Raw genomic sequence first — 20,515 nt, 5'->3', positions numbered from 1 at the left:
ATTAAATAAATACAGATATATCAGGCAGAAAATAATAATGGGGTGAGTATATTTCACTTGTTTTCTTTTTCAAACTGGTATCTATAAAATAGCGAGTTCAAGTGAGTTCAATGCCAAGAACAGATTCAAAAGAAGTGACATTACATTGTAATAGTCTCAGAGAATAGGTCAAAGGAATACTGTGTAAGGTACATGGGAGACGAGGAGTCAGCCATCTCTGCTCACTCTGAAATACCATCTTGGCCACTGCTTTCTTGTCCCCATCACCAATGCCCCTCACCAGAAGTCAACACACATTCTCCCAACCCCAACTTCACAGAGTTATCTACAAAAACATAGAATGAGGAGTTCTTGCCCCACATCTATGATCAGAGTTTTGCTTTCACGGATGAGAAGACAGCATAGGCTAGCAAACCTGAAAGATCTGGGTCTATGATCTAAATTCATTATAGACTATCCTGCAAAGCTGTAAAACTTCGATCATGTCTAAGGCAAGGTCCAGGAATACAGAATGAAAAATATTTGGAAAGTGGCTCCAGAGCTCTGCACCACTGTTCATCTTTTTCATACTACCTTTCTTACTCTTTATACTTCATAATATTAAAACAACTGGGGTCCAATGAGATGGCTCAGTGGGTAAAGTCACTTGTCAAACTGACAACCTGAGTTCAATCTCCAGGTCACACACAGTGAAAGGAAAGAACAAACCTGCAAAGTTGTTCTCTGACCTCCACATGTGCCATGGCACACATGCCCAGGCCCTCAATCAACCAATCAATCAATATGAGACAAAATTAAAAGAAAGACAACTGGCTCTCTTTAAAGTAAAATTAGACACTTAACTCAGAACATGTATCTTAAGATGATTAAAGTTTTTCACATAAAACCAAAGATTAAAGTACAAAAGATGCTTTCACAGATAGGACAGACCTTGAGCAACAAAGCTTAAGAAGCAAGAGCCATATAGACAGACTAACAAATTCAACATCAACACTAAAATTTTCAATAAAACAAAATACAATAAAAAATAATATATAAGTGGAAGGTGGAGACAAATACTAAATAGTGATAAAGATTATCACCCGATATCAACAAAGAACTCATATAGAAATGCACAAAAAGACAAAAAATGCATTTTATCCTAATAAGAAAACAGAAATCCTGAAAACAACCATCTTCTCGTTCTATCAGTCATTCAATTACATCATTTTGTTGTTTTGTGTTTTATTTTCCTTTGGCTTGGTTTGATCCTTGTTCTGTTTTAGTTTTTGAAACAGGGTCTCACTATGTTGCCCAGATTCATCTCAAATGTCCTGGGATCAAGTGATCTTTCTGTCCCATCTTCCCCATCATATGACTCATACACTGTAACTCTAAAAACAAAATGGGTGGAGTGGCCTCTGCTTATCCTCCCAGCATGTGCAAAGCTGAATCTGGATGACTGGGGAATAGTCAGGGAATCACCCTGTGCCACAAAGTAAGTTTGAGGCAACCTAAGCTACATGAACCCTGTCACAAACAACCAAACATACAGGCAAACACACAAAAAACCCAGTACCAGATGTGTATGTATGATATGAATAAAATGAAAAAGGAAATCCAAAATTATAAACTCGTGCTGTACATGCAGCACTTGGGAGGCAGACGCAGGAGGATCACCACAAGTATGTGGCTAGTCTATTCTACATAGCAGTCCTGGATCAACCAAGGTTACAGAGTAAACACCTGTCTATAAATAAACTAATTAAATGAATAAATTCAAGTTTGAAAACATACTTAAAGCTCAGCTGGCACACAATGTCAGCTAAAGCTGTGTCTATTCAATGCGCATGGTTGGATAATTTGGTAGCAGCTGTTAAAACATAAAACTGTTTCCCTTCTATCATGAAAATATAATCATGGTTACCTCAGAAACATAAGTCTTAATCAGGACAAGTGAATAATCAATACACACCTATGAAATGACCTTTTTTGTTTCCTATTTTTTTTTATTTTATGTGTATAGGTGTTTTTTCTGCATGTATGTCTGTGTACCACATGCATGTATGGTGCCTGCAGAGGCCAGAAGAACCAGAACCTGTGGGATCCCTGAAACTAGAGTTACAGATGGTTGTGAGCCACCATGTAAGGACTGGGAATTGAACCCAGGACCTCTGGAAGAGCAGCCAGTGCTCTTAACCACTGAGCCATCTCTCTAACCCCTTATGAATGATCTTAAAATTTAAAAAGGAAGGAAAAAAAACAGACCAGTAATAGGTAAAGATGAAATTTAACACAACTGGTCATGATTACTGAATACCAAAGTAGAAAGCCAAGAATGATGGAAAGTTTCTTTCCGCATACTGAAGAGAAAACCTAACAGGTTTGTCAAGATTTGGAAGTGAGAATAAAATAAAAACAAATTCAGAAAAAGCAAAAACAATTCCTCAAAGGAGGGAGGACTGAAGAAAGGAGGGAACAGGAAGAAAAAAAATGATAAATGGATACATCCAATGCAATGCTGAAAAGAAAAACACCAGTGCTGACCAGATAAGAAAACAGTGCACTACAACAGCAGTACTGTGCATCCAAACAGAGGAAAGGCTTCTACAGCTGGAAGAAGAAATCAGTATGGACAAACAGAACGGAAGGCTTAGTTCCTTTCTGAAATGGAAATTCAACAAAAACTGCTGGACAGAGACAAACAGCAAAAATATTCAGCAACCAGCCTTATGAGCCAGATGAAAATCCATGTATATTGAAAGCCAAGTGTTTTCTAAGCACGTGTGAAACATTCCCTTAACATGACCATAAGCCAGACCAAAGAACACACTGAACAAAGGCCAGACAACAACAGAAGAGACCAGGCTACTGGATACAGTGCAGTCAAGCTAACAGCCAATCAACAGAAGAATACCAAATACAAAGCAAATAACAATGAAAACAAAAGCAGTAGGGAAAACAAACTTGTACTTCTTTGGAAAAGCAAACACGTAATAACCTATTTCTCAGTGACATAACAAAAACTTGATAAAAATCAGAAAATACCTGTAAGTTAAGGAAGAATGAAAATAATGTTGTGTCACAAAACATGAGAACTCAGGCTGAAGTAAACTTAGTTCTTGGACACAAAGTATTAGCATTTAACACTTACAGTGAAAAAGGACAACCACAGAGCTAGGAGTGCAGTTTGGAAGAGTGCCTACCAAGCTAGTATGTCTCACACCCTGTGTTCCGGCCCCAGCATCAAACACAGTGACAATGACAAATTCCTTAATAGCCATGGGGACCTCCATGACCTCTATGGATTTTTCTCCGAGTTGTCACAACTGATGGATTATATATACTATTAATGTGAATAGCGAAGCCACATCTGCAGCTGTGGGTAAAGCATGGTGTTCCCAGAATGCCTCTGTTGGCTACAACAACACAATCATCTACTACTTCTAAATTCATTTGGATAAACCATAAATTTCCATTGAGTGGTGCTCCAGAACAACATAATATGCACTTTGTTCTTCCACTAAAAAGAACTCAAGCTTGGGCACTACCTTTGCCACCTTATAAGACAAAGGGAGGGGGAAAAAATGTTTGGACATGTAAAATGTGAGGCTTTTTATGTAATCGTACTTTTACCACCTACTTTTAACTTGACTAAAATAAGAGCAAGAGAGAACACTAGTAAGTTCACTTCTCACACTATACTCCATTTATACACAGTCCCATGTGCCAACTAAACGAAAAACACGTATTTTTAAAAGGAAAGAAAATCCTAAGAAATATTGTAGGACTTGCAGAGGATCCATGTACGATTCCAAGCACCCTCATGAAGGCTCAGAACCATCTCTTAACTCCAGTCCCAAAGAACCATGTATTTCCTTCTGGTCTCAGTGAGCACTGCATCTGGTTTACATATATACACACTAATAAAACACCCATACACATAAAATTAAAATAAAATAAAAAATTTAAGGTTTGACAAGTTCTACCTAAGCTCAGATAGCGACTGTCTTGTGAATAGGATGGGTAACTAATCTTGAGAATTAAAAAAAAAGTTCATTTCACTTGTAACGGATACTTATTTTATCAAAGCCTAAAACGTAACACAACCAACAGGGTCAAAAGACACTACCAGATGGGAGACAATACTATATACATGTATCTAGACTATATAAAACTTAGAAGCCAGTAACAGAAGATAGGCACGGTGGGTGCACACTTATAATCCCGGTAGGTGAATCTAGAGTTAGAGGCCAGCCTGGCAATGGTGGCGCACGCCTTTAATCCCAGCACTTGGGAGGCAGAGGCAGGCGGATTTCCGAGTTCGAGGCCAGCCTGGTCTACAGAGTGAGTTCCAGGACAGCCAGAGCTACATAAGAGAAACCCTGTCTCAAAAACAATAACAAAAAACAAACAAACAAACAAAAAGAATTAGAGGTCAGTCTGGGCTATAAGAGACCTTTTGTCTGCCTACCCAACCCTAATAGACAGACAGACAAACAGAGTATGACAACAACAAACCTCTCTTTTTTTTTTAAACAAACAAAGCAAAGATCTTGTCTTACTTTAGATTGCTTTCTAAATTTAAATGCTCATGACCTCAATTACAGAAATTTATACCTCACAGTCCTGGAGTCTGAGAAGTCCAAAAGGATGGTCAGGTTTGGGTAAGGGCTCACTTGCTAGCTTACAAAAAAAAAAAAAAAAAAAAGCTCAACATCACTAGTCATGAGAAAAATGCAAATTAAAGCAGCATCCACGAAGATTCAGTAACCACTTCCATGTTCATGTAGCTATTCTCCAAGACAGAAAAATTGTGACATCTAAAACAAGAAAATATACTGAATAAAGTATTACAAAAGTATTAAAAATAAAGTATTACAAAGCTATAAAATACATATATATCCTATAACATGGATGAATCTTGAAGATGTTTTCTAAGTCAAAGAAACCAGACACAAAGAACTACAGAATCTACAACCAGGTATACAAAATGTCCAAAACAGACCAAAAAAGGAGAAGAAAAAAATGATAGTTAATGAGTTTTCTTTTAAAGGGATTAATGAAAAGGTTCTAAACTTGACAGGCATGGTGACATTGGCCTTAAATCCCAGCACCCAGGAGGCAGAGATAGGTGGATCTCTGAGTTCAAGCCAGCCTGGTCCACATTGCAAGTTCCAGTCCACCCAAGGTTAAATGGCGAGACCCTGTCTCAAGAAAAAGAGAAAGAAACTGAACTATATACGCTCAGATAAACTATGTGGTATACCCACATAGCCAGGTTTCTGTTATCGTTGTATGAGTGTTGACCCACCAGGATCAGATCTATTTACCTCCTCACCAGCTGACACTGATGGTACACTCATAAATTAACAAGGCTGTGCTGAGCTTGTGTAGAAACTGTTCATCTCCCAAGTGCTGGGATTGTAGGCACCCGTCACCATGTCTAACAAGACATGGTGCATATTTCTCTTACTGCTTTTTCAGATGAGAAAGATATTCTAATTCCTAGTTCACACACATTCTCACACTCACATTTATAAAATGATGCAGAAAAGACTTATGGGACAGGGATCTCCATAAACCTTAGGATGCCTAAAATAATGTAGCTCGATGACAGTGACAGCCTAGCATATACAACTTGCTTAGTTCAAAACCAACCACACACACACACACACACACACACACACAGTGGCAGGGGTCAGGGGATAGAGGGAGACAGAGATCTTAAGGTAAAATATGAAAAAAGAAAAGATCTAAAACAAAATACAGAGCTAAGGAGTATCTAAGATACCAGGGTAAAGAACTTCTCTAAAAGACAGAAGGTATAAAACATATCAAAAAAAGAAAAAGGAGGAGGAGGAAAAGAAGGAAAAACAAAGGAAGGAAGGAAAGAAGGAAGGGAGGGAGGGAGGGAGGGAGGGAGGGAGGAAGGAAGGAAAAAAAGGAAGGAAGAAAGATCCAACTATATAAAAACGAGGGCTGGGCAGTAGTGGTGCACACCTTTAATCCCAGCACTTGGGAGGCGGAGGCAGGCGGATTTCTGAGTTCAAGGCCAGCCTGGTCTACAGAGTGAGTTCCAGGACAGCCAAGGCTACACAGAGAAACCCTGTCTCAAAAAACAAAAAACAAAAAAAACAAAAAAACAAAAAACAAAAAAAAAAAACTACCATGAAGAAAAAACAATGTTGCTCATTTAAAAATCAAAAAATAACAAAGAATTTAAAGTAGCATCCCCAAGAATAATTTACTAATAACAGCAAGCACTTTAACCACATGATCAAAAACTAACCACTACCAACTTTACGTGTTTTACTTATGTAATTATCTGCAAGGCAAAAAAAGGATGTCAATGTCAGTATGAATTAAACAAAGGCACACCCCACAAGATAACATCCTGTATCTTAAAAAAAAATCCATCAACACATTACAAAATTATCAAAGAGAAATAGAATTAACAGTTGAAAGTGACTGAAAAGACAAACTTAATGCCACACATGGTCCTGGAATGAACCTTCAAACAAGCCACTTTTTAAAATTTTTTTTAAAACTTGTAATTATATATAAATTATACAATGATTGGTCCCAACAACATTCTATCATAGATCAGGGTGGGGGTATCGAATTCCATGCCTCCTCGAGGATTAAGCAGGCAGTTAAGGTTGTTACAGGCAGAGACATTTCTTTTTTATATAAGATTTATTTTTATTCTGTGTATATGTGTGTCCATATGAGTGAATGCCACTTAGTTTTGACACTCTCTGAAGCTAGAATAGTGCATTGGATACCTGGGTGAATCCTTTGGAGCTGGAATTACAGGTGTTATATGCCACAAAGCTTGGGTGCTGGAAACCAAACTCAAGTCCTCTGAAGAGCAGTGAGTGCTCTTAATCACCAAGTCTCTCCCGACCCCACAAGATTAACATTTTCAGTGGTGTAGCTACTGGGAGGTTGGTAAGTTACTCATTCTCCTTTGCTCAAGGAGAAGAAAAAAAAAAATCTAGATTCATATTTTAAAGAGATTATTCACTAAAGCATTTCCAAGTGTAGTGTCAGAATATTCACAGTATTACTTCTAGTAATCCACTCCCCACACACACTATCACGTGTGTCTGTGCTACACTCATTATGTGTGTGAAATATAGTGGGCACGTGTTTCAAAGACAAGGAAAACTAATGTAGCAGAATGTTAATACGTGATAATCTAGATGGTTTTGTCATTATCTATTAAATTATGCCTGCAATTTAGCTGTTGCTGTGAAATCTTTCAAATTAGAGTAAGAGAAGAAGGCAGGGGGAGAATGGAGGGAAAAGTTGTTGGAGGAGGATGGACAAAAGCATGTTTTTCCGGGGAAATAAAACCATTGAAAACCAAGGAAGAAATAGCAAACTGAGCAGAAAGCAGAGGAGGAACAGACATATGAACCTCCCTGGGGAGAGAGGGATAGACAGATGATAGACAGACAGACAGACAGACAATGGATAGATGGATGGACGCATGGACGGATGGATTTTGCAGTACCAGCAGAGTGAAAGGGGAACCACCTAATAGATTTCCACAGAAAACAGCCCCGCCGCTCGCTGGAGCCTGGCAGCCAACTCAGCCCGAAACCGGCAGATCCGAGGGGCCCAGGCGCCCAAAGGATCTCGGCAAAAGCTCCGAGAACGGCGGGGCTCGAGACGAGGACGCCATAAGTAACGCCTCACCCGGTAGCAGCGCGGAGCAGCGAGCACAGCAGCCAGGAACCCCTCCGACACGGGGGCGTGCACACTGCGAGGACTCCGGCGACCCCGCTCACACCCTCCCACGGCCCGCGTGAAACCCGACGCAGACGCTCTGCACGCCACCCCCTCCAATACCCCTCGACTCCCTCCTGCAAGACACTCAGAGGGGAAGCTAAGGAACAGAAGGCGCCGAGGCGCGGAGGGACTCACTGCAGGCAGCTGGCGGTGGCCATAGTCGCCGCGACTACGCATGCGCAGATCCTCCCTCCCCTAGCTCCTACGATGCGCATGCGTCCTGGACCTCTGATCAGTATGCGCCGCTCTGAGATTCTTGCACTGGTCCCTGATTGCTGCAGAGGTAGGCGCAAGGCATTGTGGTCAGGAAGAAATGTCTCCTCATCTTTATTTACGGAGTTATAACTAAGTTATTGATGACTCACGGATATTCATTTTCTACCATGATTCTGTCTTTTGAGAGGGTTGGCTCTGGGTACGAGTCTCCTACCTCAGCATCTCCAGGACTCTTCCGATGTTATAATTTTGTTCTAGAGCCTTATTTTTATTTACTATATAATTTAACAAAAATATGATTATAAGTGAAAGTACTAATATTCAGCCAAATACACCTCTTTTCTTGACAATAATTAGTGGAAATAAGCTATGCTTATTCCCCCCACACACACCCCCCGTATCTGTATGAGTGTTTTGCCTGCATGTATGTCTGTATCACGTACCTACAATGACCAGAAAAAAAACAGAAAATTACCAGAAAAAGGTGTTATATCCTCGAGAGCTGGAGTTACAGGGTTATAGGCTGCCAAGTGGGTCCCTGTGAATTGAACTCCAATCTTCTAGAAATGACCTGATGACCTTTTGCTATCTGTGGAGGCAAACCTCACTGACCTTTTGCTATTGAGGCATACCTCACCAAATTCCCCAGAATGCTTATTTCAGACTCTTCCCTCCCTAGACCATTACCTATTCTTAGAGGAGATGTCACACTTACTTGATAGCCTGATGACCTCTATGCTATTGGTCAGAGACCACACTAGATTCTAGCCTTTTGGCTATAGAACCTACCCTCATGGTCATGTGTTTTTATAAAAGAGTTTCTATGTAGTCACACCTTAAGCTTTTATTATGCACCTGGAACTAGATTCACTAGACTGATTATGGCCTGGAAACTGTTTTAAATATGATGACAATGAACTGCCTGGCATGAGAGTCCCCGAAGTCTGATCCAGGTTGCTAAAATCAATCTGAACCAAGTTTCCATTTGCATCCCTCCTTAGGTTTGCTTCCCTGTTTGGATATCTGCAGGGATCCTCCTCAACATAGATTTGATTTGATATTGAAATAATAAATAGGAATAAACACAACAAAAACAATAAATCCAAATATAGTTATTTTTTTACTACCAACCAATAAAAAAAATGTACAGATCAATAATGTAAAAAAAAAAAAAAAGCAGTTTTTTTTTTTTAACTGCTTCCAGTGAATGTTGAAGTTGTTTCACTCACATGCTAGGGATTGAATCTAGGGCCTTGAACTAATGACTCTACCACTAAAATACACCCCAACCCTGTGCTCAAATAACTGGAGCAGGGGCTATCCCAAAAGCTGTTGCGTGTACACAGGATAGGTTCATCTAGCTGGGCTGCCTTGTCTGGCCTCAGTGAGAGAGGAAGCCCTCAGCCTCACAGACACTTGATATGTGAAGGTGGGAGATACCCAGTAGAGCCCCAACTCGCTCAGAGGAGAAGGGGAAGGGGGAAGAATTGTAGAAGGAGGTGACTAGGAGGGGGACCAGTGAGTGGGATGTAAAGTGAATAAGTAAAAATAAAAATAATAATAAAATAAATTAAGTAAAACTGTACTGACTTCCGCATACACACACATACACACCATTAACAAAAATCTACTTCAATTTCTTTCTTCAGAGACTTGAAGTTCTTGTCATACAGATCTTTCACTTGCTTTGTTAGATTCACTCCAAGATAATTTATTTTATCCGTGGCTATTGTGAAGGGTGTCATTTCCCTGATTTCTTTCTCTGCCTGTTTATCCTTTGAATAGAGGAAGGCTACTGATTTGTTTGAGTTGATTTTATATCCAGCCACATTGCTAAAGTTGTTTATCAGGTTTAGGAGTTCTCTGGTGGAAGTTTTAGGTTCACTTAAGTATACTATCATATCATCTGTAAATAGTGAAATTTTGATTTCTTCTTTTCCTATCTGTATCCCTTTGACTTCCTTTTGTTGTCTAATTGCTCTAGCTAGGACTTCCAGTACTATATTAAATAGGTAGGGTGAGAAAACAAATAAAAACAAATAAAAATCTAATCTAAAATAACAAAAATAAATACTTTCTCAGTCATCAGACTAGCAAAATGAAAAGGAAAACTAACATAATTTTCTCATGCCTATTAATGGGAAAGTAAATTGGTTACCTCAGAAAGGTATAATCTGGCAATATCTTTAAAAGGTTAGGGCCAGCAGACAGTTTAGCAGATAAGGGCACTTGCTGCTTTACTAGGAGACCTAACTTAGGTTTCCAGCATCCACATCTTCCAGCTCACAACTGCCGGCAGCTCCAGCTCCAGAGGATCTGATATTTTCTCGGCCTCTTCTGACACCTGGACTCACATGCAAGTAGCTATTCACAGATACATACACAAAACTAAAAAAAAATCTTCAACAAAAAATTTAATTACACACACACTTCTCCCAGGCCCACTAGCTGTAAAAGTTAATCCACTGGAGTATAAACATTCAAGATTCTATTAGAACACTATCAGGCGTGGGTAGTGGGGAGAAAACAACCCAGATGCCATATACTCTCCAAGTTTCAGAATGTTACAACAGGAAAAATGTGGCATCCTAGATTTTATTTTATACAGAATAACTGTGTGTTGCATATACTGCAGGGGAGTAGGGAATACTGGAATACTCATCACTAATATATTGAATTTTTTAAAAATAAGTTATAGAGGATGACTTTCAACTTCTGATCTCTCTGCCTCTCCCTCCTGAGTGCTGGTATGCTCCATCTCAAATGTCTTTTTTTTTTTTTTTTTTTTTCTTTTTAGAAATCATGGCCGGGCGGTGGTGGCGCAAGCCTTTAATCCCAGCACTTGGGAGGCAGAGGCAGGTGGATTTTTGAGTTCGAGGCCAGCCTGGTCTACAGAGTCAGTTCCAGGACAGCCAAGGCTATACAGAGAAACCCTGTCTCAAAACAACAAAAAGAAAAAAAAAAAAAAAAACAAATGAAATCATAGGCTCAGTATATGCAGAATAATTCCTGGAGGAGGAACCCATTTAAATGTAAGAAATGAAATATGATAATATGATGACCCTAAGTTGGGTCTCCTAGAAAAGCACGAAGTGCTCTTACCTGCTGAACTATCTGGTAACCCTTCACCTTTAAACATATGAATTATGGCTAAAATATGAATAACAGCTATGCAAGTCTCCTTACTGTATTTGACTCAACAGAATGGGCCTGTGGCAGACAATATAGACATCTCATGTATAAGTCACACTTTGTCCTGGTATGATCATGATCGGACTATTGCACTAGCCCAATGGCGGGGGGTGGGGGCACAGGGACAGGTATCCTGAGCAGCACTGAGTACAACAGGAAAGAATACCCTGGAGACTATTGGAGGATAGCTCACTTGTTAGAAGGGTGAAAGGAATATTTTTACCCTAATGGCCAGATGGGCCCATGTTGTGGTATGTTATTGGCAGGGGCAAGAACATTAGAGGGTACTTCATTTGCATACTTCAGTACAGCAGGGACCAGGCGAAAGAACCTTATAAGGTCATATGCAGAAGAAGTCAAGCTCTGAATGTCTCAGGTCCAGCACTCAGATAAATGGCAACTAGCCCTTGTAACCCTGGAGACAAATGAACTTATCGGTTGCTCAAGCACCAGGGCAATCTGGGCCTAGGAAGCCTAGTTGCTGGGGTCTCTTAGTACCAGAGGGAGGGTGTGGGGGAACAGCCAAACTCCTGTCACTCTCAGGATGAGAAAATACAGTATTTGGGGCACGCTTTGAACCCTTCTCAGCTCCAGGCCAAGCCTGCATCTCTTCAGAGTGTCTGCTTTGGCAGAAGTCATACTCTACTGGATGGAGTTCACATAAATGTAAAATGGTCTTTATATAAGGAGCATCCCTTTAGACCTCAAGACTCTCAAGAGATATTCTTTCTAAGTGTGCCAAGAGTATAAGAGTCTTTCTCAGGAAAGGTTTCTCTCAGTGCATTTTAAAAATCACATAGGAGAAAAATGACAGAAGTGGGATCCTTGATATGCTGACCTTCTCTTCCTATCATAAAATAGATGCTGGCAGCGGGCAGTGAGGGAAAAGGCTTTCTGCCACACTCAGCCTTCAGAGACAACATCAGAGAACTCATACTGAGAGAACTGTACTGTGTACCTAATGTACAAAAGCCTCTAGGTACACTTGCTGCACTCTGGGTATTCAGTGTAAGAGAATTCATACTGGAGAACTTTCTTTGGGGAAAGTAATCTTTCAACAACAGCTTTACTTTTTTTTTTTTAAGACAAGGTCTCATGTATCCCAAGCTGGCTTCAAACTCAGTATGTAACAGGGGCTAGAGCTGAACTGCTCACCTTGCTACCTCTGCCTCCTGAGTACTTTAAAGACATAGCTTTTTCTTTTAAACCAGGAAATTCAGATATGTTAGAGAAATATCGTCACACATAATTAATATGAAAGTAGAGTTGAAATTCTATTTTATTTATCATTAGAGATAAACTATAAAGGTGGGGGAAGTTGAAGTGATTTGGGGGCCATAAACAACTAAATTACCTAAATGTATGAAGACTGTCAACTCGGCTTCCTTCAGTCACAGACAAGCAGTTCTTTACTATAAGCTCCTTGGTTTTGCCTCAAAAAAAAAAAAAAAAAAAAAAAACCTCAACTAATGGGACTCAGGGTTTGATGATTGTCTAATGATCAATGTCTGATAAAAATCATTGCAATGGATAATCAATTTGCATTATCAATTGCAACAAAAACATATCTTTCTTCATCATAGATAATCAAAACACAATCAACCTTGAAGATTCACAGAGATCACACATCTCTTAGCATACTCTTCAGGATCAGTGTGTATGTGATTTTAACATAGTCAAAGAAAGCTGAAGCATATAGCATCAATTTCTGCTGCATATTCTGTTTTCATTACAAACAAATCAGACCGTGTATAATAACTTATCAATGTGTCTGTTGTAAGTAGCATTACAGTATTTACTTCAGAGTGTAATTTCTTAGTTCTAATAGCAAACCAATATCTAGGCAGAATTAAAGACATTAAATAATTAAATTAAATGTCTTTAGTTCTGTGTGTTCAGATGCCAAAAATAATGATAAGCTCAACCAAAGGCCCTTACAGAAAAATGGAGAGTAGACACAGCATTGGTTTCTGTTCAGAAATCCTAAGTACTTGAGGACAAGAAAAGATTCCTTCCAGTAACAAAAGGACAGCAGCTGTAGAATATTATCCTCATCAAATACAGCATTCATACATGAGAGTAACATTTTCAAACTGGCAAAGTTTCAAAAACTATCTCTTTCAAGAAGAACTTCCCCAAGAGGACATAACAGTAATAACTCACAATGATATGTGAGCCATGTCCCAAAAGACACGTAACAGAGGTGCTCTCTATAGACATGTTAGTCCTAAGAGGAAACTGTAAGGACGTTAGCAGCCCTTCAATACTAAGGGACAAAATATGGTACAGGTACTCAGAAGTTAGTGAACTACTGATACGGTAACTAGCCTAAACTTAAAACATTGTTGAGTAAAAAAGCCAGATGCAAGAAAATGAAGATCTAGTTAATGGGGAATAATCAACATAGTGGTTACCTTTCTACTGTACAGGGTTTTTGAAAGTTGCACAGTTGGGATCTATGTGATGGACACATACGTATTTCTATATACTAAATCCACTGAGGAGTTTGGAAGGATGACTTAGCACATAATAGCACCTGCTACTCTTCAAGATGATCTGTGTTAATTTTCAACACCCATGCTTGGTGGTTCCTGACTCCCTGTAACTTCACTTGCAGGGGACCTGATAACTTCTTCTGGCTTCCATGGATATCCATTTGCTCATACCGCACACAAACACACACCGGCACAGACACATACACATAAGTAAAAATAGCTTTTTAGAAAATCCATTGAAGCCGGGTATTATGGTAGAGTTTTCTAATCTCAGCACAAAGGGGATAAGGATGAAGGCATGGTCATCTGAGCTATACAGTAATTTGAAGTCAACTTAGGCTACATGAAATATTGTTCCCACTGCCCCCCCCCCAAAAAAAACAGTATCACTGAGTTGCAAAGATGAGAACTCTGTATTTGTTGATATATCGACATATCATATGTATGCATGTATATGTATCATATATCCAAAAAAATTTGTATTTTGCCTGCACGTATGCCTGTGTACCACATGCATGCCTGGTGCCCTCAGAAGCCAGAACAGGATGTCAGATAACCTGAGACTGGAATTACAGACAGTTGTGAGCCACCATGTGGGTGCTGGAAATGGAACCCAAGTCCTCTGGAAGACCAGCTCTTAACCACTGAGCAATCTTCAAGCCCACATATATTCACATATATTCATTTAAAAACAGTTTTAGTTTGCTTTGGTTTTTTTTTTTTTTTTTTTTTTTTTTTGAGATCAGGGTTTACTGTGTATCACAGGCTAGCTTAAAATACCATATAAAGCGCAGGCTGACATTGAATTTGCCACCCTTCTACCTCAGGATCCACATGCTGGCATTACAAGAGTGAACTACCATTTTAAAACTAGGTGCCAGGGTGGAACAGTTGGCTGAACAATTAAGAGCATTTACTGCCCTATCAGAGAGCTGGAGTGCAGATCCCACCACCTACTTTGTGCTGTTCACAAATTCCTGTTCCAGGGGATCTAACATCTGCTTCTGGACTCGAAGGGCACCTACACACACACACACACACACACACACACACACACACACACACGTACACACAAACAAATACACATAAAAATAAATCTTTAAGAGCTGGAGAGATGGCTCAATAGTTAGCAGTGCATACTGTTTTTGTAAAGGACTCAAGTACACTTCCCAGCACCCATATCAGGAAACATTACAATTACCTGTGTCTCCACTTCCAGAAGGTATGCTCCTCTGGACTCTGCAGGCACCCGCACTCATCTGTGCAGTCACACTCATACATACACATGATTTTAAAATAATAAAATACTTAAAACTAAATGCCAATTGATGAGACACAGAGATTCATGCTTCAATTTTAAACAAACCCAAACAAAAAGCAAATGCAAACATGGATCTTGTTTTATAAGTGAGATTCTGTAACTATTAATAGTTAGCTCACCTCAGACTAACACCATCAGAGAATTTGTCACTCATATGCTTGGAGAGTTAGATCAAAAATACAGCTATAACATCAGTATGATCTAGCAGTCCAGCAATCACTCCAAACACTAATTTCCATCTTTCCCTTAGGCTGTCTTCATATCGGTTATCTTTTTTTGTTAATGTGTATGGCTGTTTTGCCCACTTTCACACTTGACTCCCCAAGAAGACCAAACGAGGTTGTCCGATCACCCTGGAACTAGAGTTACAAACAAGTGCGAGCCACAGTGTATGTGCTGGGAACTGAACCTGGGTCCAGTGGAAGAGCAGCAAGTGTTCTTAGCCACCAGTACATCTCTCTAGCCCCATATTAGCTGTTCTTGTATTAGCTCCCAATTACATCATAGCTGCCAGCATAGGCACAATGGACTTCTTTTGCATTCCTATGACTACTTTAACTTTATTACTACAAACTTAGTATCTTAAAACAAGAGATTAATAAAGATTAATAAAGATTTTTTCTCTTATATTCTGGAAGCCATAAGTATAAAATCAGTATCACTGTCTGAAATTAAGGAGTTGGCAGGGTTAAGCTCCACATAGAGGCTTCAGGAGAGAACTAATTCCATGCCTCTACCAGCTCCTGGTGGTTGCTCTCATTCCTTGGTTTATGAATATATAACTACAACCTTTACCTCTGTAGTAACAAGACCTTCTTTTGTGTATGTATATGTGTGTATTCAAATTTCTCTGCTTGCCTCTTATAAAGGCACATGGCTGCATGGGTAATCCAGGATAATCTTCCCAAGAAAAACCCATTTAATACACATGCAAAGTCTTCATGAAAATAAGAGTCACAGGTTCCAGGGATCAAAGCCTTGGACATCTAGCCATCTAGACTCAACAAGTACTGAAGTTTTTGGACCTTCCATTGGTAGCCACTGTTGGCCTAGTTGAACCATAGCCTGTAAGCCATTTTAATAAATCCCCTCTATCAATGGGTGGATGGATTATAGATAGGATGGATGGATAGATAGATAGATAGATAGATAGATAGATAGATAGATAGATACATAGATACATAGATACATAGATACATAGATGCATAGATACATAGGTAGATTCATTTGTCCATTCAGTTGTTTCTCTAGAGAACCCTGACTAATAGAGTCATCAAAAGAGTCCGTGCTGGGGCTGTCAAGATAGTTCACATATCCACAAAAGAACACTTTTCAACAAGTAATTTTTGTGGACATTTCTCCTTAGTTTGGATCTAATCCATATCATCTAGAGAAGAATAGATTCTTTCCCTCACATTTTTAGAAGGACAAAACAAAGCTCAAGATGCCCAGCCTCTCCAAAGCCCTATTGTATTAATACTTGAAATTTTAGTGACTTTAATGAGGAAGAGAATAAATGACATACACTGGCTTCTAGCTCTGGAACACAAGCATTTTCAACTATGTAAGTTTACTCATGCATCTTAAAAGTTATTCTCAATAGATCAAGAGGTTCTCTGCATGTCCTAACAAATTAACATTTTATTTTTATGATTCTACTATTAAAGGACCCTTTGCCCCAATATTGTTTGTTATTGCAGTTTGTGCATACATATGTGAAAATTAATTTATGAATCTTTTGTTCTTATTATGCCTGCTTTACTTGGATTTTACTGACTTTGAAAAGTTTTCCACTGGGCTGGACATGGTGGCACAAAACTTTTATTCCAGCATTCGGAGGCAGAGGTGAATAGATCACTGTGAGTTCAAAGCCAGCCTGACACATAGAGTAAGTTCCAGGCCAGCCAAGGCTACATACTGAGACAAGAAAGAAAGAAAGAAAGAAAGAAAGAAAGAAAGAAAGAAAGAGAAAACCAAGAAATCATATTAGATTTTATTTCTTTTACCTTTTCCCCAATAGTTTTAGCACATACATCTATTTAATCTATTTATAAAACAAGAACATCTAAAATTTTTAAATCAAAATTGCTAGTGTTTCCTTTTGTTTTGGATATGTATAACTATTGACAGGTGTGTAATATGTAAGTAAACAGGAAAAAAAATCCAGAAACTAGAACGCAAAGTTTGATCCATGAAAGGCCGTCTTTAGGTTTGCCCTACTGGATACAATCCAGTCCACCACCACCACTAAGAGCACACCTTAACCTTGTAGACCAGTAACCCTGCACACTCTAGAAACGTGGACACAATCTCCAGAACCCACAGATAAAGGACAGAACCAAACTCAAGTTATTTCCTAACCTCTATAGATATGTTGTGGTACAGAAATACAAACACGTACAATAAATAAATGTAAACTTTCTAAAAAATCAATTTTCAGGCCACTGAGATGGCTCTTTGAGTAAAACCATCTCCTACTAAATCTGACCACCTAGGTTCTATTCCTGTAACCTACATGAAAAAAGGACAGAACCAATTCCTGAAAGCTTTCCTCTGACTTCACATGTACACTGAACGAACCCACGCACAAACAAACACGCACACAATCAAACAAAAAATTAATTAACTTTTTTGGTTTGTTTGTTTTTCAAGACAGAGTTTCTCTGTGCAGCCCTGGATGTCCTGGAACTCACCCCGTAGGCTAGGCTGGTCTCAAACTTACAGAGATCCACCTGCCTCTGCCTCCCAAAGTCCTAGGACTAAAGGTGTACATCACCACAACCCAACTTTAACTTTTAAAAATAAGAACCAACTTTTAGCTGGAAAGAGAACTTGCTCCCTTAAGATAATAAAGCTCTCTACTGAACCACTGGATGAGCCCCATAAACAAACACACGCTGACATCTAAAACAAAACCATCAGTCAGTGGCTTGTTTCCACGGCTGCGTCACACAATCATAGTCTGACAAACAGCCAGGGTTATTTAATTTAAAATATTAATAAAGGGATCAATTACTTATTCACAGGATGGTCCTTTTGAAAGCTAAGAAACTCCAAGGACGGCTACCGATTTACCTCAATCATCAGTGTTTGCCTGATATGCCACAAAGCTCTGAGCTCCAACACCAGCACCACAGAAAGATGGGCATTGTGGTCCTCGTCTGTATTCCTTGCACTAGGGAGGTGGAAGCAAGAAGATTAGAAATTCAAGGATAACCTCAGCTACAAAGTTCAAGGATAGTCTGGGATATATGTGATCCAGGATGAAATGGAATGAATGAGTGAGTGAGTGAGTGAGTGAGTGAGTGAGTGAAAAAATTACAAGGAAATCCTATCAGTCTAAAAGTAGCATAATAATCTGAGTCAATGCTAAATATAAAAATTAATTGCAGTAAAAATTGAGAACAATATGTAGTCTATTTTAGCCATAAGAAGCATGACCATGTGTTGCCGAGACTCTATTTAGAAACCTCACAGGAATACACAAATGGTGGGTTGAGAAGGATGGGTCAGTAGGCTCTAGGCATTATGAGAATGTCAGAATGTCTGAACTCCAAGTAAGACAAGCCTACACCAATCAGAACAGAGTATAAAGGACCAGACCCTAGGAATAGAACACTAGACAGTATAAGGAACACAACAGAATTCTTTGTTGTTCTGAGCTGTCTAGAGAATCACAAACATACCAAATTATGGTCGGGCAGACTTCAGGTTTTCCCTGCTCCAATCTGCCATTAGGAACAAACCTAAACACAGGTTACCTAATAATTGGGATTACCAGAACCCACATCCTCTCGATGTGTAGCATACAAATCAGTCCCTGTGTGTGACCAAGCCAGCTCAGTCAGTCAACAGGGTCTCAAGGGAGGGAGCGAGGATTGAAAAGAAAAAGACAATCAGTCAACATTATAACATGACTCAAGCCTGTGCTGAGGCTGAAGCTGGCTTATTTTTCTCCAGTCTGTTTTTATGCCATTCTAAGGACATGCAAAGTACTAGTACTAGTACCTAGTACTAGTCAGTTTTAGGTCAAGGAACAAACAAGACAATAAACAAAGTCCCATGGTATTCATGGACTTACAAGATGATCAAGGTCTTGAGCCTATTTTCTTGTCCTGGCCCAAAGTCAAACTCCTACCTGAGCCTACTTTCTTGTCCTAGTCTAAAGTCAAATTCTTGCTTGAGCCTACCTCTGCGTCCTAATCTAATGTCAAATTCCTGCCAAATTCCTAGCACCGGCCCCAAGAGCGCTCCACATGTAGGAATATTTACAGTTAGCGTCCCTGGGACTGAGGGTAATTTTAGTTCCCCTTACACATCTCTGGTCCTCCATGTCCCTTTGTAGCTGGTCTTTGCGACTTTGTGGGTCCTCTTTTCCTTCCCACCACTGTCCTTTCCTCCTTTTTACCCCCTAACACTAGACAGGAAAGAAACAAGAATAGAGTGGAGAGAGGAATCAGGAAAATTCCTGAATCTGATTTCTTTTCTGTTGCTTCTCCTTTGACCTCAGCTACTAACAAACCACAAACAACCTCCTACCTATATAACCAACAACTGGCCCACCCCAGCTCCCAGCCTATCGGGCCCTAACATTTATACACTCTCTGAAAAGTCCCCAGAATTCCAAATATAACACAATCACAAAAACTATCTGCCGCAGACAGAACCACGATTCTGCTAGAGCACAAGACAAATCATAGTCAGTTGCTGCAGGCAGTCCGAAGCAGCCCCACATCCCTACGCCTGGAATCAAAACAAAAGCACCTTCATATATATATATATATACCAAATTTCCAGAATTCTCACTACACCGCTTCCTCTGCTGGGGAAAACTGGAGAAGACATTTAGCGTATCCTACCGTATACTTCAGGTCCACCAGGTCTCCACACTTCCCACCTAAACGTTGTAAGACCTACAACCCTGCCCACTCTACAAATCTGGAGGCAAAGTCCTGTCCTCTCATAGAAACTTGAGTAAACGTTTAATTCCAATGCCTAATGACTTTCTGTTTCTACAGTTTAGTCCTTTCTTCCTCTCCCTTTAAGGGCACCGGTAAAACCTCAGCACGATTGCATTTGTTCTCCTTCCCCTCAGGAAACTCACTTAAATGACTTTGTCTTCTCTTGCCTCCGACCTACAGCCAGCCGCATCCGGATCCCTCCCCTCTACGCTAGGGTCGCTGTACGTTCCGTCCGTCCCCTCATCCCACCTTCCTTACTCGGCTACACAGCCTGCAACCCGCAGCAGATCTAACACCAGCACTTCCGGCCCACCCCTTGCCAGCCTCAGCTTCCGTCTTGTCCAAGTTCATTTGCTCCGGTCAGTGGGTTCGACTCTCCTTAGCCTCGGTCTCTGTCCATAGAGGTGCTGGTGCTCAGCGTCTTAGTATCCTCCTTCAAAGGCTTCGTCCTAGTTCTTTAGCAGCCAATAGCGCACTCCTGCGGACTTTGACTTCACCCGCCAACAGGACGGACGCCGCCTAATTGTTGCCGCTCGACGCCCGCGGGGGCG

At 40.0% G+C, this 20,515-nt stretch overlaps 1 protein-coding gene across 9 annotated transcripts in view; it reads right to left on the bottom strand.

The window, feature by feature from the left end:
- The window catches only part of Znf329 (zinc finger protein 329), a 28,823-nt gene extending 8,320 nt beyond the window's left edge, over window positions 1-20,503 (bottom strand). Inside the window, exons 1-2 of one of the 9 annotated variants that reach the window (XM_076927512.1) lie at window positions 20,214-20,471; window positions 18,079-18,178 (exon numbers count right to left, since the gene is read on the bottom strand). The gene's annotated coding sequence lies outside the window, so the exon portion shown is untranslated. The other 8 variants (XM_076927510.1, XM_076927508.1, XM_076927511.1 and 5 more) reach the window with 8 other exon arrangements.
- Window positions 20,504-20,515: the final 12 nt, after the last annotated feature.

Source organism: Arvicanthis niloticus, chromosome 30, assembly GCF_011762505.2.
Source record: "Arvicanthis niloticus isolate mArvNil1 chromosome 30, mArvNil1.pat.X, whole genome shotgun sequence".
Lineage (NCBI taxonomy): Eukaryota > Metazoa > Chordata > Mammalia > Rodentia > Muridae > Arvicanthis > Arvicanthis niloticus.
The sequence above is the reverse complement of the archived record's forward strand: the minus strand, read 5'-3'. Positions and strand labels throughout refer to the sequence as shown.